Raw genomic sequence first — 12,736 nt, 5'->3', positions numbered from 1 at the left:
CTGGGAATTTGGGGAAAGTTCCTGAAATTTGCAACCCTAGTCAGTCAACAGCATGAGACATTGGGCTCGATTTTTGGCTGGTGCTAAGGAGACGCAAGTGTCAAATGCACGTTAGTTTGTAATTTCATCATGTAAAAACTGGCATGCTGGCATTTTCCATCCCTAATGTCAGGTTTGGCAATTTACCTGTATGTCTAACATCAGCTCGCTTGCGCTGAGGTGAGAGGGGTGGCAATATTTGAGGCTTGTCTGTAGCCCTTTACACTCGTACCCGTATACGGGTTGAAAATTGCATATTTGGACACAGATAAGTACCTAAATTGGAACGCAGTGGCTGTACACTAACATGCTATACATGATGTCAGAGCTCTGGGTCTCCGCTTCACAGCTCTGTACGGGTTTTGACTGACAGCCATTCTGAACTTGAGCACCGCACATGACAAGAAGTTGCCCCCTTCCAACCCGCTAATTTGCAATTTTTTTGTTATCTGAGTGAGGGAAATGCTGTAAATTACAAGGACTCGGGTGCAACTTTCACTGGGGACGGGGGGGTCATGTCCCCCCAACATTCTGAAATTGCATTTTTGACCACCCCCGCCCACCAGTTTAATTTTTTTAAAGTAAAAAATACAACAGAAAATATATATACAGTGTGTGTGAATGTAGTAAGTTATGGAGGTAAGGCAATAAATAGGCCATAGTGCAAAATAGTTACAATTTCGTATTAACACTGGAATGATAGATGTGCAAAAGATGATGTGCAAATAGAGATACTGGGGTGCAAATTAGCAAAATAAATAACAATATGGGGATGAGGTAGTTGGGTGGGCTAATTTCAGAATGGTTGTGTACAGGTGCAGTGATCGGTAAGCTGCTCTGACAACTGACGCTTAAAGTTGGTGAGGGAGCTAAGAGTCTCCAGCTTCAGAGATTTTTGCAGTTCGTTCCAGTCATTGGCAGCAGAGAACTGGAAGGAATGGCGGCCAAAGGAGGTGTTGGCTTTGGGGATGACCAGTGAGATATACCTGCTGGAGTGCAGACTACGGGTGGGTGTTGCTATGGTGACCAGTGAGCTAAGATAAGACGGGGATTTGCCTAGCAGTGATTTATAGATGACCTGGAGCCAGTGGGTTTGGCGACAAATATGTAGTGAGGGCCAGCCAACAAGAGCGTACAGGTCACAATGGTGGGTAGTATATGGGGCTTTGGTGACAAAACGGATGGCACTGTGGTAGACTACATCCAATTTGCTGAGTAGAGTGTTGGAGGCTATTTTGTAAATGACATCGCCGAAGTCAAGGATCGGTAGGATAGTCAGTTTTACGAGGGCATGTTTGGCAGCATGAGTGAAGGAGGCTTTGTTGCGAAATAGGAAGCCGATTCTAGATCGAACTTTTGATTGGAGATGCTTAATGTGAGTCTGGAAGGAGAGTTTACAGTCTAACCAGACACCTAGGTATTTGTAGTTGTCCACATAGCAGTTGGAGGCTACGGAAGGAGTGTTGTATGGCGTTGAAGCTCGTTTGGAGGTTTGTTAACACAGTGTCCAATGAAGGGCCAGATGTATACAAAATGGTGTCGTCCGCATAGAGGGGGATCCGAGCGTCACCAGCAGCAAGAGCGACATCATTAATATACACAGAGAATAGAGTCGGCCCGAGAATTGAACCCTGTGGCACCCCCATAGAGACGGCCAGAGGTCCAGACAACAGGCCCTCCGATTTGACACATTGAACTCTATCTGAGAAGTAGTTGGTGAACCAGGCGAGGCAGTCATTAGAGAAACCAAGGCTATTTAGTCTGCCAATAAGAATGCAGTGTTTGACAGAGTCGAAAGCCTTGGCCAGGTCGATGAAGACGGCTGCGCAGTACTGTCTTTTATCGATTGCGGTTATAATATCGTTTAGGACCTTGAGCGTGGCTGAGGTGCACCCATGACCAGCTCGGAAACCGGATTGCATAGCGGAGAAGGTACGGTGGGATTCGAAATGGTCGGTGATCTGATTGTTAACTTGGCTTTCAAATACTTTCGAAAGGCAGGGCAGGATGGATATAGGTCTGTAACAGTTTGGATCTAGAGTGTCACCCCCTTTGAAGAGGGGAATGACCGTGGCAGCTTTCCAATCTCTGGGGATCTCAGACGTTATGAAAGAGAGGTTGAACAGGCTAGTAATAGGGTTGCGACAATTTCGGTGGCTAATTTTAGAAACAAAGGGTCCAGATTGTCTAGCCCAGCTGATTTGTAGGGGTCCAGATTTTTCAGCTCTTTCAGAACATCAGTTTGTGTGAAGGAGAAGCGGGGGGACATGGGCAAAAGACGGCAAGGGTGTGCTTTAGGACCATGCGGAAGCCTCCGAGCGGTCGGGTAGGCTGTTTGGTGTAATCAGGTGGCTGGACGTAGTCCTGTGTAGCTCAGTTGGTAGAGCATGGCGTTTGCAATGCCAGGGTTGTGGGTTCGATTCCCACGGGGGGCCAGTATGAAAAAAATTAATGTATGCACTCAATAACTGTATGTCGCTCTGGATAAGAGCATCTGCTAAATGACTAAAATGTAAATGGTTTAGGACCATGCGGACACCACAGAGCAGGCTGACAGGCTGTGTGAATGCAAAGCTTCTGGAAGGCTGGCTGGAACAGCACGGGAGAGTTGAGCATAGTTCAGTGTGTATGTGTTGCGTTCTTTCACCAAGTTGTAAAATAGGGCAGAGCAGAAACTGGCTACTCTTTAGTTGACTGATGTAGATGGCAAGGTAACGCTGTTTAACAAAACATGTGTTTATATGCAGTGATCAGTTGGTATTGTAACTGACATGTAACGTTAGCTAATGTTTCATCCCGTCTCGGCTGAGGTGAATGAATAAGCTACACTAGCTAGTAGCTACCACAACCAGGTCAGCTCTAGCCTCTAGTTATCTGTCAGATAGCAATATGAGGTGGCTATTATTACTATCTAACAGCTGTTGTTTGTATAGAAATGTTTTGTAGCCTTTGTTTTGTCCCGTTTCAGAACAGAAGTAAATGTACTTGGCTAGCTTTCGCCAGTTGATGTACCGTTAGAGAGAGAGCTTGCCAAAAGTTGGCTAATGTTAGCTATTATTTTTGCCTCAATCACACTAATTTAATCAAACAATGAAACCATCGACCAAACGTTTGAAGATTGATATTCTGACGTTTTTTCAGTGCAATGTGAGTTTTATTGGTCAGTATGGCAATGTAACGTTATTGATCTGTCAGTTTCCCTAGCTAATTCCCTACTTTTCACACTGACACAGTAATAAACAGCTCTAACAGTAGTAGAGGTCTGCGCGGGACTGATTTCTTCATCCCCACACGCTGGCTTTCTCTCCGACTCCCACCAGCTACCGCAAGAACTGGTCCCAAACCCAACCGCAGTCCCGCAATGTTATTTTAGGCTTATATGTGACACAGCTCACTTGCCAGCCATGGTCCCAGCAATTTTGTACCATATAGCCAATATCAAACGCGCAAAAATAACTTAAGAAATAAGTTACATTACCAGAGATTCTCTCATGGCCCTTATATTGTATTACTGGGCTATATCAGCCAATATGCTAGATGTAGTTTGAAGAGAGCAGAGTTGGAGAGACTTGCACTTTCTCTTGAGCAATTTTTATAGCCTACCTTTTAGGAGTGGGAAGATTTTAAGACAGAGAAATATGGGTGATCAATATTTAGGCCCATTTCTAGGCAACGTAGTAAACTATAGCCTAATCATAGGCCTATTTAGGAAGTACATTTCCTTGGAAAGATAACTGCCCCGTGCTATAGCCTACTCTAATTACTTGAGACCACATGCGCACCTGATCTTGCAGGTATGGCTACTGAACTGGAAGCAGCAAGAATGATGACAGCGACACTTGCTATGTTTTGTATAGGCCTATAGGATATAGCCTACCTTTTAGGAGGACGATTTGCAGGCAGAGACAAATAAATGGGTAATCCATACTTATTAAAAAAGAAAAGGAGCAACGCTTGCTCACCATAGTAGCCTAACCTATGTACGCATTGTGCCTTTTCAATGATGATTACATTTTTTGATTGCACTTCGACTCATTTTGGTTGAGTGCCCTCCACTTCTTACCATTATCAATATTTATATACAGACACTGTAGTAAACTAACTGCCACGTGATTCTCTGACCACAGTGGCTTGCGAAAGTATGCACCCCCCTTGGCATTTTTCCTACTTTGTTGCCTTACAACCTGGAATTAAAATGGATTTTGGGGGAGTTTGTATCATTTGATTTACAAAACATGCCTACCATTTTGAAGATATTTTTTTGTGAAACAAACAACAAATAAGACAAAAAAACTGAAAACTTGAGCGTGCATAACTATTCACCTTTTGCAGCAATTACAGCTGCAAGTCTCTTGGGCTATGTTTCTATAAGCTTGGCACATCTAGCCACTGGGATTTTTGTCCATTCTTCAAGGCAAAACGCTCCAGCTCCTTCAAGTTGGATGGGTTCCGCTGGTGTACAGCAATCTTTAAGTCATACCACAGATTCTCAATTGGATTGAGGTCTGGGCTTTGACTAGGCCATTCCAAGACATTTAAATGTTTCCTCTTAAACCACTCGAGTGTTGCTTTAGCAGTATGCTTAGGGTCATTGTCCAGCTGGAAGGTCAACCTCCGTCCTAGTCTCAAATCTCTGGAAGACTGAAACAGGTTTCCCTCAAGAATTTCTTTGTATTTAGCGCCATGCATCATTCCTTCAATTCTGACCAGTTTCCCAGTCCCTGCCGATGAAAAACATCCCACACCATGATGCTGCCACCACCATGCTTTAATGTGAGGATGGTGTTCTCAGGGTGATGAGAGGTGTTGGGTTTGCATCAGATATAGCGCTTTCCTTGATGGCCAAAAAGCTCAATTTTAGTCTCATCTGACCAGAGTACCTTCTTCCATATGTTTGGGGAGTCTCCCACGTGCCTTTTGGCGAACACCAAACGTGTTTGCTTATTTTGTTCTTTAAGCAATGGATTTTTTTCTGGCCACTCTTCCGTAAAGCCCAGCTCTGTGGAGTGTACGGCTTAAAGTGGTCCTATGGACAGATACTCCAATCTACGCTGTGGAGCTTTGCAGCTCCTTCAGGGTTATCTTTGGTCTCTTTGTTGCATCTCTGATTAATGCCCTCCTTGCCTGGTCCGTGAGTTTTAGTGGGCGGCCCTCTCTTGGCAGGTTTGTTGTGGTTCCATATTCTTTCAATTTTTTAATAATGGATTTAATGGTGCTCCGTGGGATGTTAAAAGTTTTGGATATTTTTTTATAACCCAACCCTGATCTGTACTTCTCCACAACTTTCTCCCTGACCTGTTTGGAGAGCTCCTTGGTCTTCATGGTGCCGCTTGCTTGGTGGTGCCCCTTGCTTAGTGGTGTTGCAGACTCGGGGGACTTTCAGAACAGGTGCATATATACTGAGATCATGTGAAAGATGATGTGACACTTAGATTGCACACAGGTGGACTTTATTTAACTAATTATGTGACTTCTGAAGGTAATTGGTTGCACCAGATCTTATTTAGGGGCTTAATATTAAAGGGGGTGAATACATATGCACGCACCACTTTCCGTTTTGAAACAAGTTATTTTTTTAATTTCACTTCACCAATTTGGACTATTTTGTGTATGTCCATTACATGAAATCCAAATGAAAATCATTTTAAATTACAGGTTGTAATGCAACAAAATAGGAAAAACGCCAAGGGGGATGAATACTTTTTTAAGGCTCTGTAGGCAGCCTACTCTATTTCAATGAGACCACACATAATAGGCGCAGTTGAACTCTCACGCCCAACTAGGAGAGGTAGGCTAAAATAAAAAATGCGAAAAATCAGTGCTTTTAATACAAAAGGTAGGCTAACACATACAAAGCAGAAAGATGACAGTTTCCAAATAATCTGTGGGACAACAAAAATATTTTTATCCCAAAGTCGTCTGTCTGACCGCCCGCTCCCGCCCGCAGCATGGAAAATGCAGACCGCGCTACAATGATCTCTGTCGGGACCCGCAGGTCCCGCAGGCATCCCGGGAATGCAGCTCTAGTGCAGTCAGTACACAACACTATGCTCATCATGTCTTAGCAGGATCAGATGGTGACATTGTTCCCATCAGGGTCAGACAGCCAGGGAAGACCAGTCTACGGAGCTCGGGTGAATTTTGCAGTATATTAACAATATCAGTGAATGATACAACGTTCCATCTTGAATTGATGGGTAGACCTACAGTAGCTACAGGACAGCAGCTTAAGCTTAAAGCTACAGTCTGGGATCTGGGAGGAATGTTAATTTCAATTATTGAACCATTGATTCTATTATTGGATAATATAATGTATAAATGTATACGAAGGTAATTCTTTGTCATGCCTCATTTTAAGAGGATCAGATGGTGACAGAGGTCTCAGCAGGGTCAGGCAGCCAGGGAAGACCAGTCTGTGATAGAGGTGAGGTGAATTTTTGGCTTAACACCCGAAACCAATAATGAATGTTTCACTAAGGTCCTAAAGCTGAGTGGGTTGTGTTGGGGCGCTGCAGGGTGGTGGACCCCTAGGGACAGGACGGGGCGACCCAGCTATATTTTGTGCAAATAAAAAGAGCTCTACAGTACTATTAGTCCTATGAGATTAATTATATGAAGGATTTGCTGTTTCTGTGTGTTAATGTATATATGAGGTGTATGTGGGCTGGCTGGTCGGTCTGGCTGAAATTTGATATAGAGGATGTCTTAATAAAGAATTAAAAGTCTTCGTATTGTTTCAACAGTTGTTCATTTTTTAGGCTATTGGTTAAAGGTGCAACACAATATTTATTATTGAATTACCGTTGATCTAGTTCAGTCTTATTAATTACTTAAACCTATGTAATAATGATGGCTTACCTAGCTTGACTGTGGGCATTGTTGCTTACTTTTTGTTCTAAATAGAGTCGGCATATTGGATTGTGTAAAAATGCAGGAAATGAGCTTTAGATGCCCCAAAAAATTCTGGGGGAGGACCCCAAGCCAGGTTATGTCAAACACCCGTTAGTCCAAATGTACACTTCACATTTCCATATCATAAAACTCATGTAATATACAGTGTAAATGTTTATGATCACTATATTTAATGTACAAGATGACATGGCTTTATACCCTGGGTTGTCTTGAACAGAATGAGCCTATGTTTGTTGTATTGTGAAGAAAATTTGCCATGGACCACGCATCTGAATGCACTCATGACACCATTCTATGCGCACCAAAATTACTATCTGCTTCTCTGAATTGCCTAGTGAAAGCCTAACACTGTAAGATCACATTTTATAATTTAGCTAGTCATGTTGGCAATATAACAAGCTTTCAAATGATTCCCACCTGACCCAGATTGTGATTTATAATGGACCGTTTTTGGATTGCATAAACAAGCACAGTAATTGTGTAAAGGCAGGGGTGCAGGGCTGTGTTCCAAAGAAAACAACTACAAGTGTGCTTGCTCTAGATCCTCAGCTAGGAGAGCTCCAAAAAGCACCTTATAGTTGAAGACTCTTCTTTGAGTCATACAAGTGCATTGAAATTGCATTGAAACTGTGCACACTTTGGAGAGGTGTGTGGTCACTTGGAAACACTAGTTAGACCTCTCACTCAAACCCTTGTAATTATTTGTCTTATGTTGCACCTACCCCAAATTTTCCAAGAATATTCTTGTCATATTACTGAATGTATCCAGAGTATTTTCAGATTTCGTTATCAACAAATGCAGTGAAAAGTACAGTAAATGTAAAATGCACATACAGTGAGGGAAAAAAGTATTTGATCCCCTGCTGATTTTGTACGTTTGCCCACTGACAAAGACATGATCAGTCTATAATTTTAATGTTAGGTTTATTTGAACAGTAATAGACAGAATAACAACAAAAAAATCCAGAAAAACCCATGTAAAAAATGTTATAAATTGATTTGCATTTTAATGAGGGAAATACAGTGGGGGAAAAAAGTATTTAGTCAGCCACCAATTGTGCAAGTTCTCCCACTTAAAAAGATGAGAGAGGCCTGTAATTTTCATCATAGGTACATGTCAACTATGACAGACAAAATGAGAAAAAAAAATCCAGAAAATCACATTGTAGGATTTTTTATGAATTTATTTGCAAATTATGGTGGAAAATAAGTATTTGGTCAATAACAAAAGTTTCTCAATACTTTGTTATATACCCCTTGTTGGCAATGACACAGGTCAAACGTTTTCTGTAAGTCTTCACAAGGTTTTCACACACTGTTGCTGGTATTTTGGCCCATTCCTCCATGCAGATCTCCTCTAGAGCAGTGATGTTTTGGGGCTGTCGCTGGGCAACACAGACTTTCAACTCCCTCCAAAGATTTTCTATGGGGTTGAGATCTGGAGACTGGCTAGGCCACTCCAGGACCTTGAAATGCTTCTTACGAAGCCACTCCTTCGTTGCCCGGGAGGTGTGTTTGGGATCATTGTCATGCTAAAAGACCCAGCCACGTTTCATCTTCAATGCCCTTGCTGATGGAAGGAGGTTTTCACTCAAAATCTCACGATACATGGCCCCATTCATTCTTTCCTTTACACGGATCAGTCGTCCTGGTCCCTTTGCAGAAAAACAGCCCCAAAGCATGAAGTTTCCACCCCCATGCTTCACAGTAGGTATGGTGTTCTTTGGATGCAACTCAGCATTCTTTGTCCTCCAAACACGATGAGTTGAGTTTTTACCAAAAAGTTATATTTTGGTTTCATCTGACCATATGACATTCTCCCAATCCTCTTCTGGATCATCCAAATGCACCCTAGCAAACTTCAGACGGGCCTGGACATGTACTGGCTTAAGCAGGGGGACACGTCTGGCAATGCAGGATTTGAGTCCCTGGCGGAGTAGTGTGTTACTGATGGTAGGCTTTGTTACTTTGGTCCCAGCTCTCTGCAGGTCATTCACTAGGTCCCCCCGTGTGGTTCTGGGATTTTTGCTCACTGTTCTTGTGATCATTTTGACCCCACGGGGTGAGATCTTGCGTGGAGCCCCAGATCGAGGGAGATTATCAGTGGTCTTGTATGTCTTCCATTTCCTAATAATTGCTCCCACAGTTGATTTCTTCAAACCAAGCTGCTTACCTATTGCAGATTCAGTCTTCTCAGCCTGGTGCAGGTCTACAATTTTGTTTCTGGTGTCCTTTGACAGCTCTTTGGTCTTGACCATAGTGGAGTTTGGAGTGTGACTGTTTGAGGTTGTGGACAGGTGTCTTTTATACTGATAACAAGTTCAAACAGGTGCCATTAATACAGGTAACGAGTGGAGGACAGAGGAGCCTCTTAAAGAAGAAGTTACAGGTCTGTGAGAGCCAGAAATCTTGCTTGTTTGTAGGTGACCAAATACTTATTTTCCACCATAATTTGCAAATAAATTCATTAAAAATCCTACAATGTGATTTTCTGGATTTTTTTTCCTCAATTTGTCTGTCATAGTTGACGTGTACCTATGATGAAAATGACAGGCCTCTCTCATCTTTTTAAGTGGGAGAACTTGCACAATTGGTGGCTGACTAAATACTTTTTTTCCCCACTGTAAGTATTTGACCCCTCTGCAAAACATGACTTAGTACTTGGTGGCAAAACCCTTGTTGGCAATCACAGAGGTCAGACGTTTCTTGTAGTTGGCCACCAGGTTTGCACACATCTCAGGAGGGATTTTGTCCCACTCCTCTTTGCAGATCTTCTCCATGTCATTAAGGTTTCGAGCCTGACGTTTGGCAACTCGAACCTTCAACTCCCTCCACAGATTTTCTATGGGATTAAGGTCTGGAGACTGGCTAGGCCACTCCAGGACCTTAATGTGCTTCTCTTGAGCCACTCCTTTGTTGCCTTGGCCGTGTGTTTTGGGTCATTGTCATGCTGAAATACCCATCCACGACCCATTTTCAATGCCCTGGCCGAGGGAAGGAGGTTCTCACCCAAGATTTGATGGTACATGGCCCCGTCCATCGTCCCTTTGATGCAGTGAAGTTGTCCTGTCTCCTTAGCAGAAAAACACCCCCAAAGCATAATGTTTCCACCTCCATGTTTGACGGTGGGGATGGTGTTCTTGGGGTCATAGGCAGCATTCCTCCTCCTCCAAACACGGCGAGTTGAGTTGATGCCAAAGAGCTCGATTTTGGTCTCATCTGACCACAACACTTTCACCCAGTTCTCCTCTGAATCATTCAGATGTTCATTGGCAAACTTCAAACGGGCCAGTATATGTGCTTTCTTGAGCAGGGGGACCTTGCGGGCGCTGCAGGATTTCAGGCATTCACGGCGTAGTGTGTTACCATTTGTTTTCTTGGTGACTATGGTCCTAGCTGCCTAGAGATCATTGACAAGATCCTCCCATGTAGTTCTGGGCTGATTCCTCACCGATTTCATAATCATTGCAACTCCACGAGGTAAGATTTTGCATGGAGCCCCAGGCCGAGGGAGATTGACAGGTCTTTTGTGTTTCTTCCATTTGCGAATAATCGCACCAACTGTTGTCACCTTCTCACCAAGCTGCTTGGCGATGGTCTTGTAGCCCATTCCAGCCTTGTGTAGGTCTACAATCTTGTCCCTGACATCCTTGGAGAGCTCTTTGTCTTGGCCATGGTGGAGAGTTTGGAATCTGATTGATTGATTGCTTCTGTGGACAGGTGTCTTTTATACAGGTAACAAGCTGAGATTAGGAGCACTCCCTTTACGAGTGTGCTCCTAATCTCAGCTCGTTACCTGTATAAAAGACACCTGGGAGCCAGAAATCTTTCTGATTGAGACGGGGTCAAATACTTATTTCCCTCATTAAAATACATTTTTGACATGCGTTTCTCTGGATTTTTTTATTGTTATTCTGTCTCTCACTGTTCAAATAAACCTACCATTAAAATTATAGACTGATCATTTCTTTGTCAGTGGGCAAACGTACAAAATCAGCAGGGATCAAATACTTTTTTCCCTCACTGTAAAATCAACAGCGTAATATTTGGATTCAGTCTTGTTTCAGGTGAACTGTTGTGTCCTCACCTTTAGTCTAATAATTTTCCCATAATCTCCAAACTGTACCCTTTTAATTGCTACCATGGTTATGCATTTGCTTTCCATATTTTTCTGTAAGAAACATTTCAGTTTAGCCCTATCCATATAGGCCAAATTCGACAAGTGTAAGTGGTTAAAAACAAATGCAAAAGTGACAATTTCATGCAGCTCTAATGGGAAGTTTTAAGACCCACAAAAAGTATTTCTTAATGGCAAAGCAGTTGATAATGGCATGGATTTTGAGAGTGGAAGGGCAGCCTATCTAGCCATGACGCACAGTGCCCATGGAAGAAGAGATGTGCCTTTTGTGCCAGTGAATCTCGTATTAGAACTATAACAAACTATTTGTTTCCTCCCATTTTGTTTAATTTGATTAAAAACCAAGCATAGCCTATCCTCCCCTTAATAAAGTCTGGTTTAGCAGCATTGCATAGGTGTGTCTTTTTTATCCTGGCCATTAGCCAAAAGTAACCTATAAATAAAGAGTTTTTAAACGGTCCACTGAGAGTGCTTTGAAATATTGTGGAAGTTTTTGCCCTCATGCTTTTTCATTATTCACAATTTACATACCTGCATTTTGCTTGTTCAAGAAGTCTATCCATCCCCATTTTCAAAGAGTGCCCCTCGTCCGAAAACCAAAGACAAGCTGCTGCAAACTATTATATTCAGTCATCCTATTATGCCATATCAAAGGCAGATTTTTTTTGAGAATTTGCCTCGCACATGGGCAATGACACAATTGACAAGAGCCTAGTATTCTGTATAGACGTGTGAATGTTATGCATAAAGACATTTAGGCCTACGTGTGCACACAGTGCAATGGAACAAGAGAAGCGATTTATGAGATCATGTATCTGACCCGGTCCTATTTAGAAATATTGTTGTTGGATAAAAAAACGGATTGATTGTTTTTCGTTTAATTTGATTTAAAAAACTAACTTATTCGAAAGATTCACCGTCCATAGCTTTATGATGAGAAGTGCAAATATGATCTGTAATATGGTTCCATGATGTTTATAAAACTTTACATTTGCGAGCACTATAACAGTGGACGTTCCCCCTTTCTCTTTGTATTTGGATGTGTATAAAACCCTCCATAGTCTAAGTTGCCTTGTCTGTATTATACACCCATGGGTAAAGCCTATTTTAAACAAGTTGTTGTTTCGTTTTTATTAGGATTGTAATTATACTGTCTTTTTAGGCCTTATCAATAGCCTAGTGAATTGAATCTTGCTTATTGACTGTGTTTGGCATGTCCATGTCCAGACTGCAATTTACATTAGGCCTATAGCCTATGTTTAGCAATGTATTTCCATTTTAAAGCAATGCAATTAGAACAATGTGGACCGCAAACATGTTCAACATATTTAACAAACTAGGCTAGAAGGGACTATTATTTGAATTGGAGTTGATGACAATGCAATACATAAAATACCATAAATACACAACTTGAAGCAACCACATATTTAGATTAACATCCCCATTGCTTCCGTACCCGTCGAAAACCTCACTACACGTGGCTAAGTTGTGGGTGCTTGGGGAAGGGCTGGGGCCGGGGGTGTGGCCGGGACTATAGCCAGGACTGTACCCTGGACTGTGACTGGGTTGAGGGCTTGTTCTGGGGCTGGAGCAGCTGGGGTGGGGGCTGCTAGGGGTTAGGTGGTGGGGGAGGTGGTGGTGGTGGTG

The 12,736-nt window shown here is 42.6% G+C and overlaps 1 protein-coding gene across 1 annotated transcript in view; it reads right to left on the bottom strand.

Moving 5' to 3' along the window:
* Nucleotides 1-12,736, bottom strand: part of LOC311135926 (glutamate receptor 4) — a gene marked incomplete at both ends in the record, with an annotated part of 219,263 nt that overhangs the window by 1,726 nt on the left and 204,801 nt on the right. The gene's annotated exons all lie outside the window — the stretch shown is intronic.

This window comes from Coregonus lavaretus, assembly GCF_964263955.1.
Source record: "Coregonus lavaretus genome assembly, chromosome: 10".
NCBI classification, from domain to species: Eukaryota; Metazoa; Chordata; class Actinopteri; order Salmoniformes; family Salmonidae; genus Coregonus; species Coregonus lavaretus.
The sequence above is the reverse complement of the archived record's forward strand: the minus strand, read 5'-3'. Positions and strand labels throughout refer to the sequence as shown.